We start from the raw sequence: 15,057 nt of genomic DNA on the forward strand, positions 1-15,057 counted from the left end.
TATTTATTCAAACTTTGAATAGAAAACATTCACAGATCTACAAAGAGTTTCTAACTACAGCAAACTTCATTGCTAGAATATTAATGGAAAGCATACCTAAAAAGGATATGAAAATATATGGATTAATTAAAAAAATGGTATTCAGAGGTAACATTTTTCAATACCTAATGAACCTTAATCCTAACTTTGTGATGATTCCTATATTTCCTTTTCCCATGCAAACTGACGCAGTGTGGTACAACGTTTATGTTTACAATAATTATCCTGACTTTAGCTTTCCAGCTAAAATTGTTGATTTGGAATATAGAAGATCAAGAAGCAGTAGGATGTCACAGCTTTCTTCTGTCAGAGTCATTGGGATTTAGACCATCATTTTCTTGAATCTTCATCAAGCCCCCTAACACCACTGAAAATTTAAAAAAAAATCCTGTTAGATCTATGCAAGTGATACTCAGAAATAAAGCTTATACAAGAGTGTAAACAATATTACTTTAAACAAGCACATCTTTACCTCCTTTAAGCCGTATGTATGGGAAGAATTTTCGTAGATCAGAAAGTATGAACACAATGCACTGAAAGGCCTTGTTTCTCATATGCATTGGAAAAAATGAGAAAGTTGTTAGAAAGGTTATACTGTAATTGTTAGCATTAGGGGAGCTTCTGCAGATCAATGGGAAATGAATTTTCCATGCAGATGGATAATAATGGCATCAGCTTTGTCAGTGTGACAGTCATAGATGCTATGTTATTATCACTCAGTGTGTGTGTGTTCTTGTGCATGAGTGCACATGCTGATATATTTACATAAAAGCAATCCTTAAATCAGTGGTTTGCTGTTTTTGTTCCTCTCTTTTTCTTCTTACATAAGAGAGATGCAAATTTGCTTAGATGTTGACAATATAAAGAATGTGTACAAGTATGCTTTAAGAGGGTTAATTTTAATTCTTGACAATTTGATTTAACCTTGATTCCAGTTGTCCATAACAAATAAGATGATGTAACATTTATTTCTTGCACCTTCCTGAACACCCTATATATTAATTGATTTATTTTTGTCCAGCTTCATTTTAGATAACCTAGCTTTTTCTGAAATATAATTTATTACTATATAGTGATTTGGAGAATTTTGCAATGGTAGATTAGCTCAGTGAGAAAATTATACTTTCTTATATGCTTTGTTAAGAGATGTGGGGTTTAGAACAGAGATTCCTGGATACAGTGAGAGAAAGTCTAATTGCTCATGTCATGCAGAATAATCAGAGTTTCATGAATTTTGACAAGAAACCAGGATAGTTATAGGTCTTTCATAAACATAACAAATAAAGAAGGAACAGTCAAAATAGGTGGTTCACACAGGAGCCATTTTCAGGAATGGTTTCTCCCACCAAACCAGCTTATGCAGAAGAAGTCATGGGAAGAAATAATTTTTCCAGAGAGAAAGAATGAGGGAAGGTGTGATCCCTACAATGAGATAAAGTTTTTGTCCATCTAATTTTTACATTAGGTACCTAATTTGCAAATGTGATATAATCCGTGAAGCATCTAAATTGTTGTAACCTCAGAGAAGTAGTTTTGCTCCAGTGGATACTATACCCTGGCAATAGAAGATGATATCCACTCTCCTTTAGATAGATATGTTCAACTTCTGTTCACCTCTCCCTCCTGTTTCCCCTGCTATCATCAGCTGGAGTAATCCCTGCATGCTGCCTGAAGCAGTGGTGACTGAGAAAGCCCCTGGCACGCTTGCAGCATTTACACAGAAAGGCAATACTGCAGGCTAAAATACCTTAACCCCCCAAAGAAAGCTAAATTCCTAGATTCCTAGAATTAAACACAGATTAATTGGTTAAAGTATTGCGCCAGGCACCAGTGGCATCTTTTTATTTCTGCTTGTTTGAAAGGCAGAAGTGAAATCTGCTCAGTTTTTGAAAAAGGGAGTACCTGAAGGAGAATCATCTTTTCTAGAAATTCTAATACTGAGGGGATGAGAAAAGGCTTCCAGTACCTAAATTCCAGAGGTGCGGAGAACTTAAGCCATGTTAGTGTTTCAGTATTTTTTTGCATTCATTCAAGCAACTTTGTACATGAGATGAAGGTTTTGTTAATCCCATTCTGAGATGGACGACCAATCTGTGGGCCGTGTGTGGCTCTCTGCAGCACCAGGTGTGTGAAATCTAGGGGCTGGGTTCTGTGCATTAAAGCACTTGTAAATCTGGGGTTATCTGTCAGGAAATAAAGTGAAGGATTAGAAAAGACGGGGACTAGACTACAAATATATTTTCTCAGGTTAACCAAGATAATAAATTTAAAAAACAAAACAAAATAGAGCAAAACCCCGAAATGAGAGCTGTCTTTATTTGGCTTCCAGCATACGAAATTATTTGTTGCTGTCCTACAGATGCTTTGTAATGCTGAATAACCAGACAAATGTGTAGTTATATTGGTTTTGAGATCTTAGATGAATTAGTTTTTTGTCCATCTACTTTGTCCTAAGAGATATTATTTCTTTTTTGGGGGAAGAAGGCGGGCAGGGATCAGTTTATTTTGTTTTTCTTCTCATGGTTGACTAGCTGTTCACTCAAATTTTGACTACTGAGTTTCTCTATTCCTGTTAGTGGCTACTATGGACTGAAACCCTTGGCTACCTTCTTCTTCACCAAGTCAGCATAGACTGTCATGTTTCTGCTCCCTGATCAGTTATGATCAGACTGTGAGGAAAAAGAAAGCTGAATATATAAAAATCTCCAATTCATATAGTTAATTCCCAATGTGCGTCGAGAGTAAGAAGAGTGGAGAAAATAGAGACAATTTTCCAAAGGTCCAGAGGGAGTGTAAATGTCCACAAAGACAGGAGTAGATGTGTCCCCACATCTGAAGGGAAGGCCTTCTCATGAAAGCAAAATCTTGAGGACTCCAGTCTCTGGGGAAGAACCAGGGAAACGACATAGACAGCTGCCAATGTTACCAGGGATGTGCATCTTGACTATTCATATAGATTTTCTAGATGTATGGAAATCTGATAGATTTCTGCTAAAAGCTGTATTCTGCCAAGAGTAGTAGGTGGTATTAGCAGAAGCAGGAAGGAGTGGGTGATTGCTTGAGCAGTGCCTGAAGAACTGGCCCAGTCTGGTGCTCAAGAGGAAATGGGAACACTACACATAATGAGAAGAAGACCAAGATGATGTTTTCCTGAGATACCTTCCAAGTACCTACCTTGTCCGTAGAAATTCTCTCCAGTGTAAGATGGGAATAATTATACTCTAACACTTTTCTTGCACAGGTCCAAATGAATGTACTGGTAGCATAGGACAATGATGAATCAAACTTGTAGAACCTATTTCAGAATTAGAAGAAATTACTAACTGCCCATGCCATTTATCAGCAGTAGTGTTTCTTTTTCATCTATTCCTTTAGATGTCCTTTGTGTAAACTTCAGAGATTTTTTTTCAAAGTTTTAGAAAGTAAAACTTCATTGCAGCATTTTTTAAAAATCTGACACAGAGACAAAAATATGATTTATTTAAAACAGTATGATTGGTAATGCAATTTATAATTTCATGTAACATTTGTATTTTTAAAATAAATTTGATCACTAATGTTACCAATGTTTTCCTAGTGATACTGACATAGGCCTGATATTCATGGGCCTAATTTCAACTACTATTGCACCTTCTAGACAAAAAATAGACTTCACACCTATATCTCCTGGTGCCTCATATTACAATTTAATGAAATACTGAGTCAAAGAGCTTTTCTGAAGTATTTCTGCTGAAATACTTCTGCAAGTGGCAGATGGCAACACCCAGTAGACTAGACTGCAGGCAGGGAAGTCTTGCAGGACTTAATTATATTGCATTGTAAGGAAAATTGAAACTTGAAAAAGTTTTATGTTGCTCTATTTTTTTTTTTTTTTTTTTTTACAGTATGTATGTCATGGGCCACCCGGTTTCCACTCTTGTTCGAAATGACTTGCTTTGATTATAACATGTCTGAAAAACGTTTGACTCATTTCATTTTCTATTCAGAAAAAAAATAATTTTGTAAAAGGTTACATTATTTTTCAAAACAATTATTTGTTTTTATACTTCAGTAAAAACATGTAGCAGGGAAAGTGGCCCCATTAGGATGAGGATGAAAAGTCTTAATTGAAAATTATTCCAGATCTATCAGACAGAGTCATCAAGAGATGATTTATTTGTCTCAGCTATAGGGCAATGTCTGTAGTTGTGTAAACCTTGCTAACTCTCAATACAAGAGTGCATCTAGCCTTCTGTTACCTTTCTGAGATATGTAAATATTTTATTCTGTTTCAATTCATGCATGCATGTTTGCATCTCCTGGGTATTTTTTTATTTCTATTTTAATCTTGACAAAATTTCAAGATATGCTTACATTCCACTGAATCTATTAAACTCTGGCACTGATTAAAATGATTGTAAAGAGAGAACTCCAAGTGGGAACATTTTATTCCCATTTAGGAGGTAGTTTCATATTGTTAGAACAGTGATCATTAAGGGACCTAAGCTAGGCAATACACAATGCTCCCAAGCTTTGTATGAAATAACAGGACACATAGCATACAAATCCTAGCATGTTTTTTACAGGCATTTACCCTTATAATCTTTCATTCCAACGGTATGATAAGTACTCTCTACAGTGTAAGCACAATAAACGTAGATAAAAATAGGTTTCAAAATTGAATGCTCAGCATAAAACAGAGAACAGTAAGGGGACAATGAGTAAAGACTGGGAAATATAGGCCAGTGTTGACTTGGAAGCTGGAACTGCTTCCATGTAGGACTGAAAATCTGTAATATCTATATTAAAAACAAAACACAAAAAATAACATAGTAAAAAAACACTTTTGAATACCCAGGAAGCTTCAGGAAGTATTTTTTGAAAAAAGTGTCCATCATTTTTTGAAAGGATCAATTATAGCTCCTTTTATTAAATAGTCCATTTAATAGACCCATACTGGGTGATACTGGTTTCATTTTGTCTAGTAACCTGAAGCTGAGAGTCACTAGTAATGAATGATTATGGAAGGAAGGCAAGATGCATGACTTCAGCAAAATGAACCTTCCCCTCTTCTGCTCTGTAATAATCATAGATCTCCATGGCGTACTTTATTGAGACTCTGCATCTCATACAAGCCTGACATCCTTTAAAGCTCAACCCTCCTAGCCAGTGGGAATGTACATCTGTTGGGAGATTTTTAGAAAAGAGCAAAAGACTTCTAGTTTGCATATACTTGCCTTTGGAAGCTATTGTCTGATTTGCTACATTTTATTATTTCTTTATTTATTGCTGTATTAAATATTCTCATAAAAGGTCTATTTGAAGTGCTTTTGCTTTTCCTTGCTATGACAAAGTGATTAACCTTCCATTGACTGTGATAACAAGTTGCTATCTCTTGATATGTGGACGTTTATACACAGCCAACACTTTATATCTCTAAAAAAAAAAAAGCCCCTCTTTGGTGAAATGTAGTATGAATGCAACTGTTTGTCACCTCTAAAAAACACCACAAAACCTCTAATATTCCAGGCATGAATTTACTGTTTGAGGGTGAGAGGGGAGCTATAGCTGTGTCCATTATTACTGATTATATGAGCATGTGTCATGGTGGCTGAGTAGTCTCCAAGTGTTACTAGCATTTTTCTTCTCAATAACACTGACCCTTTTTCCTGTCCAATTGAGATAAGTTTTTGTTTGGGTCCAATGAACATGAGACAGAGGATTAGAAGGACGCTCCTGGATTGCCAACTTCAGTCTTCTGGTATCAGAGGCATTTTGAAAACCTTAGTCATAAATTCCATCTTAAAACTTAACATCATTTTTTTGTTTCATTTTGCCCCCATGGCTAGTACTCTGAGATTGGTTCAGAAGAAAACCTACTAAAAACCACTAACAGCTTCAGACACAATCAAAAAATTATTACTATAGCAGTGTCTGAACCAACACTATTGGAAGCAGCCACCAGAAGCACTGAGGGGTTCAAGCTTTTCCATTAAAATTATTTCATTAACTCAGCCATCACACAAAAATACTTCCAAAAAAGAGGAAGTTACTTAGCAATTCTAAGGAAGTAGCAACATAATCCACTCCCTTGCTAAGTTCCTGTGTAAAACTAGTCTTTAAAGCCCTGTCAAATTGTCAAATTGCCTTTTTTTTTTTTTTTCCCCCTTTGACACAAGCCCATTAACTTCACAGAAAAGCGGGAATATTGCCAGCAAATCTTTTAAAGTGAAATGAGCTTGGAACTTAAAGCTATTAAAAGTGTGAAATTTAATGCAAACAATACACATTAGCTTGAATGTCTGGTGAACCTCTAAGTGCTTTACATAATCATTTTGTTTCACCTGTACTGTTTAATTACCAGTTTCTTATCAATAACCTCCTTAGGTTATACATTTAGCTGTGTGCCAGGCAAGTTCTTTGATCCCTTAGTATAGAAATACTTTAAGGAGAGGATTTCTAGATGTGCCTGAGGGAATCAGACATCTAACTTCGATGGAATGGTGATTAATCTTGAGAAAGAACTTAAAGGTTTCTATATAGGATGCAGAATACTCCTTTTACTTTCATTTTTTTTTTATTCTGGTAATGCTTAGAAACCTCACCTATTATGCTAGCTATTAAACACATAAACAAGACAAGGTAATGTAGTAAATAAATAGTGACCAACCCTCATCTTATGTGAGTGCATATACGGAGTTTTACTCCCAAGAGCAGCCATCACAATGACACACAGTAGTTAGTCCATTCTGCGGAGCAGCAGATCTTTCCTAGGAAGAGATACTATGCAGACCTGTAGCTCATGTAGTTTAACCAGATGCACCAAAGAAGACTGGAAAGACTGGACTTCCCTGAAGAAGTGACATGCCGCGGAGTGAGCTCTTCGGCATCATACCAGCCCTGTGTGTTATAGTCCCAAGCAGGTCCAAGGGCTCTAAACACAATCTGTCCTAACTATAGCTGAAACACTATGCTGCAAAGCAATTAAGTGCTATTTTTTTCTTTGCAAAGAGACACATGACAAGACTATAACTTTAGTTCAGAAGTGGTTTTATTTCTTGGGTAAGAGCGAAGTATCTTATGAATGCTTTGTGAATCACAACTAATTAAACATGCAATAGGGAGGAACACAAAGGCCATCTGAAGGAAGGGAGATGCTAGTAGAAGAACAAAGTGAAATGAATGGCGTAAGCTAGCAGTAGGAAAAAAACTAGCTTGTAGAAATTCAATTACCAACAGCAAGCTATGGTTTTTGTTTCTGGGCGGCAGCTGTGGAGGGACCATAGGATCCCAAACGAGCCTGGATCTTCACTGCTGCTCTTGCTAGTTTCAGCTGCTGCTGGAAACTCCCACGCCTAAGTGCTGGCTTCACTAGCACTACTGCTACCTCTCCTGCCCCATGTGATCAGAGGAAAATGTAAAGGGAGGATTTTTATTATTTTGCATCTTATTACCTTCTGAAGAGGAATCTTGTTTTCCTTCTCAGAGTTAGTTTATTTTGGAAGAGATTACTATTTTATATTGGTCAGGTTAACTATTTTAATGTAGATTTCTAATCATTAAATAAAAGCCTTGCAATTGGGAGGACGGGAACCACAGAAAGGATTAATAGATTTAGTGAGTGCGTGTTGGAGGAAATACTCTTGTCTACAAGTTCAGTATATATCTTCAATTAAAAACAAATTTTAAAATGTTTCTTTTAAAAAATCTTTGTAGCCTTGACTATATTAAGTGAAGTTAATTTTGTAATTGTTAGAAAAGTGCCCATGACAGATTAGTATTTTCAAACCAACATGGTAAAAATTGTGTGATGTAGAAGCAATTTACACTTTTTAATCAGTACATTGTTCTTGTTGAAGGAGATTATTGTGTTCACTGACAGCCAATTTTCTAGTGATGAATTGTATAAAAACCATTCTCGCTGATATTTTTAGTACGTAGTTGAGCAAGTGGTAAGCTAATTTTTATGTTTTCCTTTACAGATCAAAGCCTTTTAATTATATTTTATACCAGTGTTACAGATAAACATATGACAGTAGCCACATTATAGAATTTGTTAGAACTTTGATTAGTCTGTGTTGTTATTTAGACTCATTCCTCTCTAAATTTTTATTCTTTTATTTGTTTATCCAGTGTCTGAACCAATGACCAGGGAATTCAATGGGAAAATCTCTTTTCCCTAAAATCAGTTTCACAGGTTTCAGATCAAAACTTAATGACAAAACTCTTGATTGAAAAAATGCCTGATATAAGCATTTTTTTCTATGCTTTAGTTTCTAAGTACTTTCTCTTCCCCTCCCCTCTTCCTCTCCAAGTAGAAAGCAGTCATAAAAGATTTGTTGACAAGGAAGTGGTTTCTTCCCCCAAAAAATCTTAATTTAGTCTGTGAATCTGGCCTCAAAATGCTAATATATTCTGTGCACATTAATTCTAATTTCAGTAAAGTGCTGGATGTAAAGGAACTGTAGCAAAAATATGGATCAGGAAACACGTAGGTATGACACTGGCTTGTGTTCCTGAATGAGATAAATTGAAAATGGGAAAACTTAGCATTTTCATTTTTATATTCCTTTCTCATAAAAAGATGCAAGTGTAAAATGCTCTTCAATCCTCATCTGTTGAGAGGAGCAAGTGTCCTTTTGTCAGCCTCTGCATACTTGCCTAATGCAAAGGAGTCAAGTATACTCCCTCTCGATCCCTCTCCTTGAAACTCTCAGATCAGTTGCACACCTGTTGGTGCAACAGGCACCTATGGATGAGAGCTTGGTGCTGACCTCCACCAGGGACCGCTGCAGAAGTCCTTGAGGCAGTGGGCCCAAGGAGTTCTTCTTTTAAAACAAAATCAGTTCTGCTGTGACTTTTCCTCCAGGCTTTTCTAGGCAAGATAGGGAGCACCCTTCATCCTTCCTGTGCTATGCACTGTGTTGAAAATAATTCAATATCCCTTGGGGCAAAGAAGAGATAGCATGTGCAAATAGCAAACCTGACTCAATACCTGATATTCTGGAGTAATGTTATTTCTCTTGGGAAATCTTGAACACTTTCAAACGATGTGGCACAGGAAAGGTGGAAAGAACAGTCCATAGTCTGCAAGCAGTAACTGCGAAGAGATGATGAGGATTTGAGTCACCTCAGGGTACAGTAGAATCTAGAGTCACTCAGCAGCTGAATGCTTTTCAGGCTCATAATTTGGATGAAGTTATTACATTTTTGCAGGAGTCCCATCTTAATTCCAAGTCTTTTTCTTTCAGACCTGGCCAACGAGGCTTCAGATTAGTCTCTGCAAAACTGTGGTTATATAGAAAATGACTAATAGAGATTCTGCTCTCTTTTTGATTTCTCCTCTTTAAGTGAAATATGAGATGAATATGTGCTGAAAGGGCACCTGTGCTGAAAAATGAGGCTATCTACTTGATGCGAGTATTGAATGGCTACATTTAGCATAGCATCACAACGTAGAAAATTATACGCGGACAGCTACTGAGCAGTAGTAATATTAGAACTGTATTAATAGGTATTATATCATAGAGCTAAACATTTTCAAAAGGTAGTAGACTATCTACATGCTTAAAATTTTAACAATAGGCAAAAATTCAGTTAACTGCATAATCACAAAGCTATTTGTAATGTGTGTATATGTTACTAGAAAATCATAAATCCTGATAGCTAATTCCAAACTATAAAAACTCAAATATTGACTTCATCTAGAAGTCGGTCAACACCATGTAATACCACCTCACAGAGACACCTGAACTCCCTGATTAAAGATAGCTTAGATATTAGATCATTTAGTGGGTAACAAGGAACTGCTGGCAGGTAATGCCAGTGTCAAACTATTCAGCCTACAAATAAATCTGTCCAGAGCTATTTCTATACCAGAGTCAAAACATCTAGAAAACTCTGGGATATTTCAGTACTCCAATGCAATTCAGACACATTTTGTGTATTTTTCTTTGTTCATTTGTTTGTTTTAAGGCTGTTTATTTAGGTGTTCTTGTTTATTTAGAGTGTTCCTGCATTCACTGGTCAAGAGATCAGTGGCTTTGGTAAAAGACCTATGCCGACAGTTGTCTTTTACAAAAAAAAGTTAAAAAGGCAGAATTTGTTGCATTAAAAAGCTGCATTAGGAACTACTACTGTTCCAAGGAAAGAGAAATTCTGACATTCTGGTACTTTTATTTTGTTTTTGGATTGGTTTTAGTATTCTTGATGGTAGTTCATGGGGAAAGATGAACCTTCTGATAACCAGGATCTGCTCCCCTGTGTGCTGAACACCACAGTGAGGAGTTTGCCTTTTAGACTATGGCTGTGCCTGCAGCCTAAGCTAGAGACCATCGGAGCAGTCTGCCCTGGAAATCATAAAGATCTAGATGATAATGACTGGATCTGCATGTGAAAGGAAAATATATAATTATTTTGCCAAGTGGATATAAAAATAAATGATCACTGCTGCCACCTAAGTGCTCAGGAGAGGCATTGATTTGAAAAGCTCTCTGTGACTATGTGTCCTGCCATCAGTCAATGGAATTCCTCAGTGGAATAATAATATTTCACACTAACTGTATATTGTACACTTCCAAGGATTGCAGCACATCACACACATGCCAATTAATTAATTCTCCAAACTGTGCTAGGAAGCACTATGCCCTGGGAACTATTATTAAACTGCTTTAGAAGTAGATAAACTGAACCAAAGCAAACAACATATGACATAAAGTTGGCATCCAAGCCAAAAGCTGAAGTCTGGAATCTAGATTTTTAATCATATCTTAGTTTAATCTATAATCATATCTAGTAACCACTACATAATAGTACTAGCTATTGGTCTCATTTACCATTACACTTGATCAGTTTTTCACCTTTTTACAAACACAGAAAGAGAGAGCTGAGAAAACATACGCAGATGACTTTCAAATACCTCTTAAAATATATAAAAACATTTCTTTTAATGTTGTGGCTTTATTTATTTATACTGCTGCACAATATTAATTGTCCTAAAATGCATGCTAAATGGCTTTGCTTCAATCTGTAATCACTGGCAAGTGCCAGGTTTCCATTATATTTCCAAGCTTTTTGTATTCTTTAAATATGATCTCTAGCTCATGTCTCAGTTAAGAACTTTGACAATCTCATTCTAATTATTGCTTGAACCTTTGTATTTAATCTGAATTTATATGCAGTACTCTTTGAGCATGACATGTACTCTTTAATGTTAACAGTCACTTTGCCACACAGTTCTCAAATTGAAAGAAAGGATAGACACATACGATGAAGATATTTGGTATTGAGAGTTTTTTTTTTTAATAGTCTCCAAAGCAAAATAAAACTGAGGAAACAGAAATAATATATTCACATTATTATATATATACTTATATTATTTTCAAAGGAAAATAATTGATATTGAAATTATTGGCATGTGGACATGCCTTTAGCAAAGTTCTTTTTCAATTAATAGATTTTATGCTCATCCACATTTTCTCCAATCATGTCTTTTTTGCTAGGTCTGATCCAAAACTAACAGCAGTTAGTGAGTGTGCAAAGATTCTGAGAGCTGACAATTTTCTGCTTATGAGTTCCAGCTGATGTTATAAAATTGCTTAATTGACTGAAGCCAATTGAAGGTCACACAGAACCCAAGACCCAGACAGGAGAAGTTGGGGGAACCGTATTCTGTAACCTTAGTTTTTGTAAAAATTCAGCATTATGTACCATGTTGAATTCCTCTATAATGAGTGGTAAGAGATAGTCCCGACAATGTTTTATCCCAAAGACAGGGAACAAACAATAGTCTGAAGACATTTTTTCCTGCTGAATGTAGAGGGACATGAGATGACCTTGTTGACACAAAACATCTGATGTCTAGACTACTAAACTGAGATGAGTTTGACTTAGATTTTAATCAGTAGTAGATTCCAAAAGACAACTGATTGTAACCATCCTTTGTAGTTAAAAAGTAGAATTTTTCTCTTTTCAGTTCTAAGAACCAGATCTGTGGATCAACAAGGTGTATCTTTGTGTTTATCTAGCGGAAGAATAATGTGTTTTCCCTTCCCTTCCTTTTCCTTCCCTTCCCTTCCCGTCCCTGCCCCGGTCCCATTTAGTTTTCTTCAGGCTTAATGAACTACATTGGCTATAAGAGGAATCTGACAAGGACCAGAGCTGGCATAAAATATGAGCAGAAGTGTGCAGCAGAGAAAAGAAAAGGGAGGAGAGGGAAGGGTAGGGAAGGAATAAAATTTCCCCTTTTTGGTAGTGGCAAACTGTTAAATCAGCTTGTCATCTTGGTGCTGCTGCTGGTAATCATAGACTTTTATGTTCAGATGAAACAGCTGAAAATGAGAAGAATGCATTTACAGATTATTAGGGAGAATTTCTGTTTGAAAAAGCTATTCTTTACACAAGCAGGTATGGGCATTTTTTTTTTCAACACTATGCAAAAATCTATCATACAGTGTTGGGAAAAGCCCATGCTTAACTAGTAAAAACTATAAAACTAACAGAAATATTTTCAGAATAATATTTGAAAGACATTAGATATTTCTCTTCTCAGCATTATAGTACTATTTGACCAGGGGCAATAACACTCAAACTATTTTCAATCCCTTTTTGTACTTCAATATGACTGCTGCAATCAGAACACTGCCATGATGAACACTTATCTTCAAAGAGCTTTACAGATATAAAAAGCCTAATTTTGCCACTTCTAATAGTGTTATGTTGAGGGTCAGGATAGCAAAATCAGGGTCTGGGTCCATAGCCATTTCTCACATTTAACAGCCCTGTTCTCCATCTACTTACTTTAGGCAGTGTGGTATCACTAGAAATAGGCACAAAGTGCAGTAAAAATGTTCAAATATATTTCTTTATATTCTTTTTTGTTATGATGTTGAAGATGGTTCAAGAGTATCTCAGAAGAAAATTTCAAATTTTTCTGGCCACAATTACAACAAATAAAGGCGCTTTTAACTAGTAACCTTTTGTAAGTTAAGGCATATAAACCTAGTATAAAATGAGGATGAGAGGAATATATTTAAAGAAGTTAAATACTTCCTAAAAGCTTGGACCCTATGTGTAAAAGAAACCCCACATTATGACTTCCTACCACCACTCTCCAGCAATATATTAAACTTTTACTCATGACAGATTGTTGGATTTAAACTTAAGCACTGTTCTTGCAGCCCATTTATAATGTTCAAAGTAAATGCAATTTAACATATTACTCTCATCATCTCATTTTCAAAATTAGTGGGTTTTATTCCCAACAAAACACATGAATCTTCTGTTTGAAACAAAACCTGTATCATCTAGTTGATGGATTCAGTAAAAAAAGCAGAAGTTTAAGGAGACAGTAAGATAAGTGCACTATCTTCATGCACCATATATTACCTTCTAATAAATTGAGTAAAGCATTTTTAGAGTTCAGAGAGCTTATTTCTATACTTATTTGCTAGAGGGGTTATTTATTTATTTAATGAACATTTGTATATAGTGTGCTGCTGGGATAGGATAAAGTTTGGGTCCTTATCTATGATTGCATTTTTCTATGCTTAGTGAGCAAGTGGTAGGGCAGTGGGGGCTGTCTTGTCATTTATATAATTATTTATGATATTGAAATTAAGGTTGTTACTGAATCTGTGAAAAAATTCTTATGTGTGTATATATTTGGCATAGAGAAAAAGATTTATCTGAATGATGTGTATAACTGAAAAACAGCATAAAAGAAAGACAATTCATAGATTAATGCTATTCTATTCTTTTTGAATTTTTGAGTGAGTAGAGAAACAACAAATTCAGTGGTTCCTTTTTCCTATATTTATTATGCACATAAAAGAGTGGCTTCATTGTATTAGATTCACACATTTATCATGAAAACAATCATAGCTATATCTAAGAAAAAGAAAGATTTGTAGAACTGACTGAAAGGTACTGTGAAAGCAGAACTATTAACTTGGAAAAACTGCTATAATTTATTGTCTTGAGTGGTAGCTGCTATTATCATTTTTTTTCAGTAATGAAGAGCTTGTAGAATACCTCCAAACCTTATCATGTGTGGTTATCTCAGTTCCAATGGAGATCTATATCTACAAATCCCAAGACTCTCCTACTAACGTAACCAAAGTACCAGGAATATTGAAACATTCATCGACTACCATGAGTAGAAAGTAGACTGCATACCCAAGTAAGAATGAAAATGCCCTACGAAGAAATGGAAGATTGAGGGTTTTCTACTCCTCATCTTTGTCTTTCTCTCAAACCCCTAGGTATTTGGGTTTCACATGAAGAAACTTCAGATCTGATTTCATCAATTTTTTGAGGTTTGGGCAATGTACTCTGCATTAGGCAAGGGCCATCAACACGATGTAGTGGGCAGAACTGCTAACTCCTGTGTGTATTCTCTTTCAGCAGTACTTAAGATTGTCCTGTTAGTTCACTCAGCAGTTATAGGTGACGTTTGTACTTGGCAAAATGAATGCATATTATGCTGAACTGCTGGAGAAGAACCTTTGGTCAGTAAGTATAAGTATCCGTTTTAGTATGATTACAGCAGAAATCTACCTTTGTTATTAGTGCTGTTAAGCAGTTAATTTTGTTAATGTTTTCTTGAAAATACTTTAACATATGGTAGTTGTAACTCTATTTTTTTAAGCCTATGAACAGTTGTATGTGCAACGGAAAAGTTACCTGGAACAGCTTTGCACTGGAGCTCTCCTGCTGGCTTTGCTGATGTAAATATTGATGATTTTTTTGGCACTACATTCTCCTAATAATAATAATAAAAAAAAGCCCCTAAAAAGACCCCGACTTGTATTAGAGCTTCAACACCATAGGACAAAGGAAAATCCTTTCCAAAAACGTTAAAAATGTGATTCTTTTTTCTGGGAGTAGTTGCCTGTACATTTCAGTAGGTTTCAAATTAGTCTGAACATAACAGCACTGCATTCCTCTGCATATGCTTCTCTATTGATTTCTAATAAGATGGGTGCAATCAGTTGAACAGCATACGGCTGATGTTCTGACTGGGTCCGATGCACTTTGCAT

This window comes from Rhea pennata, chromosome 1, assembly GCF_028389875.1.
Source record: "Rhea pennata isolate bPtePen1 chromosome 1, bPtePen1.pri, whole genome shotgun sequence".
NCBI lineage: Eukaryota > Metazoa > Chordata > Aves > Rheiformes > Rheidae > Rhea > Rhea pennata.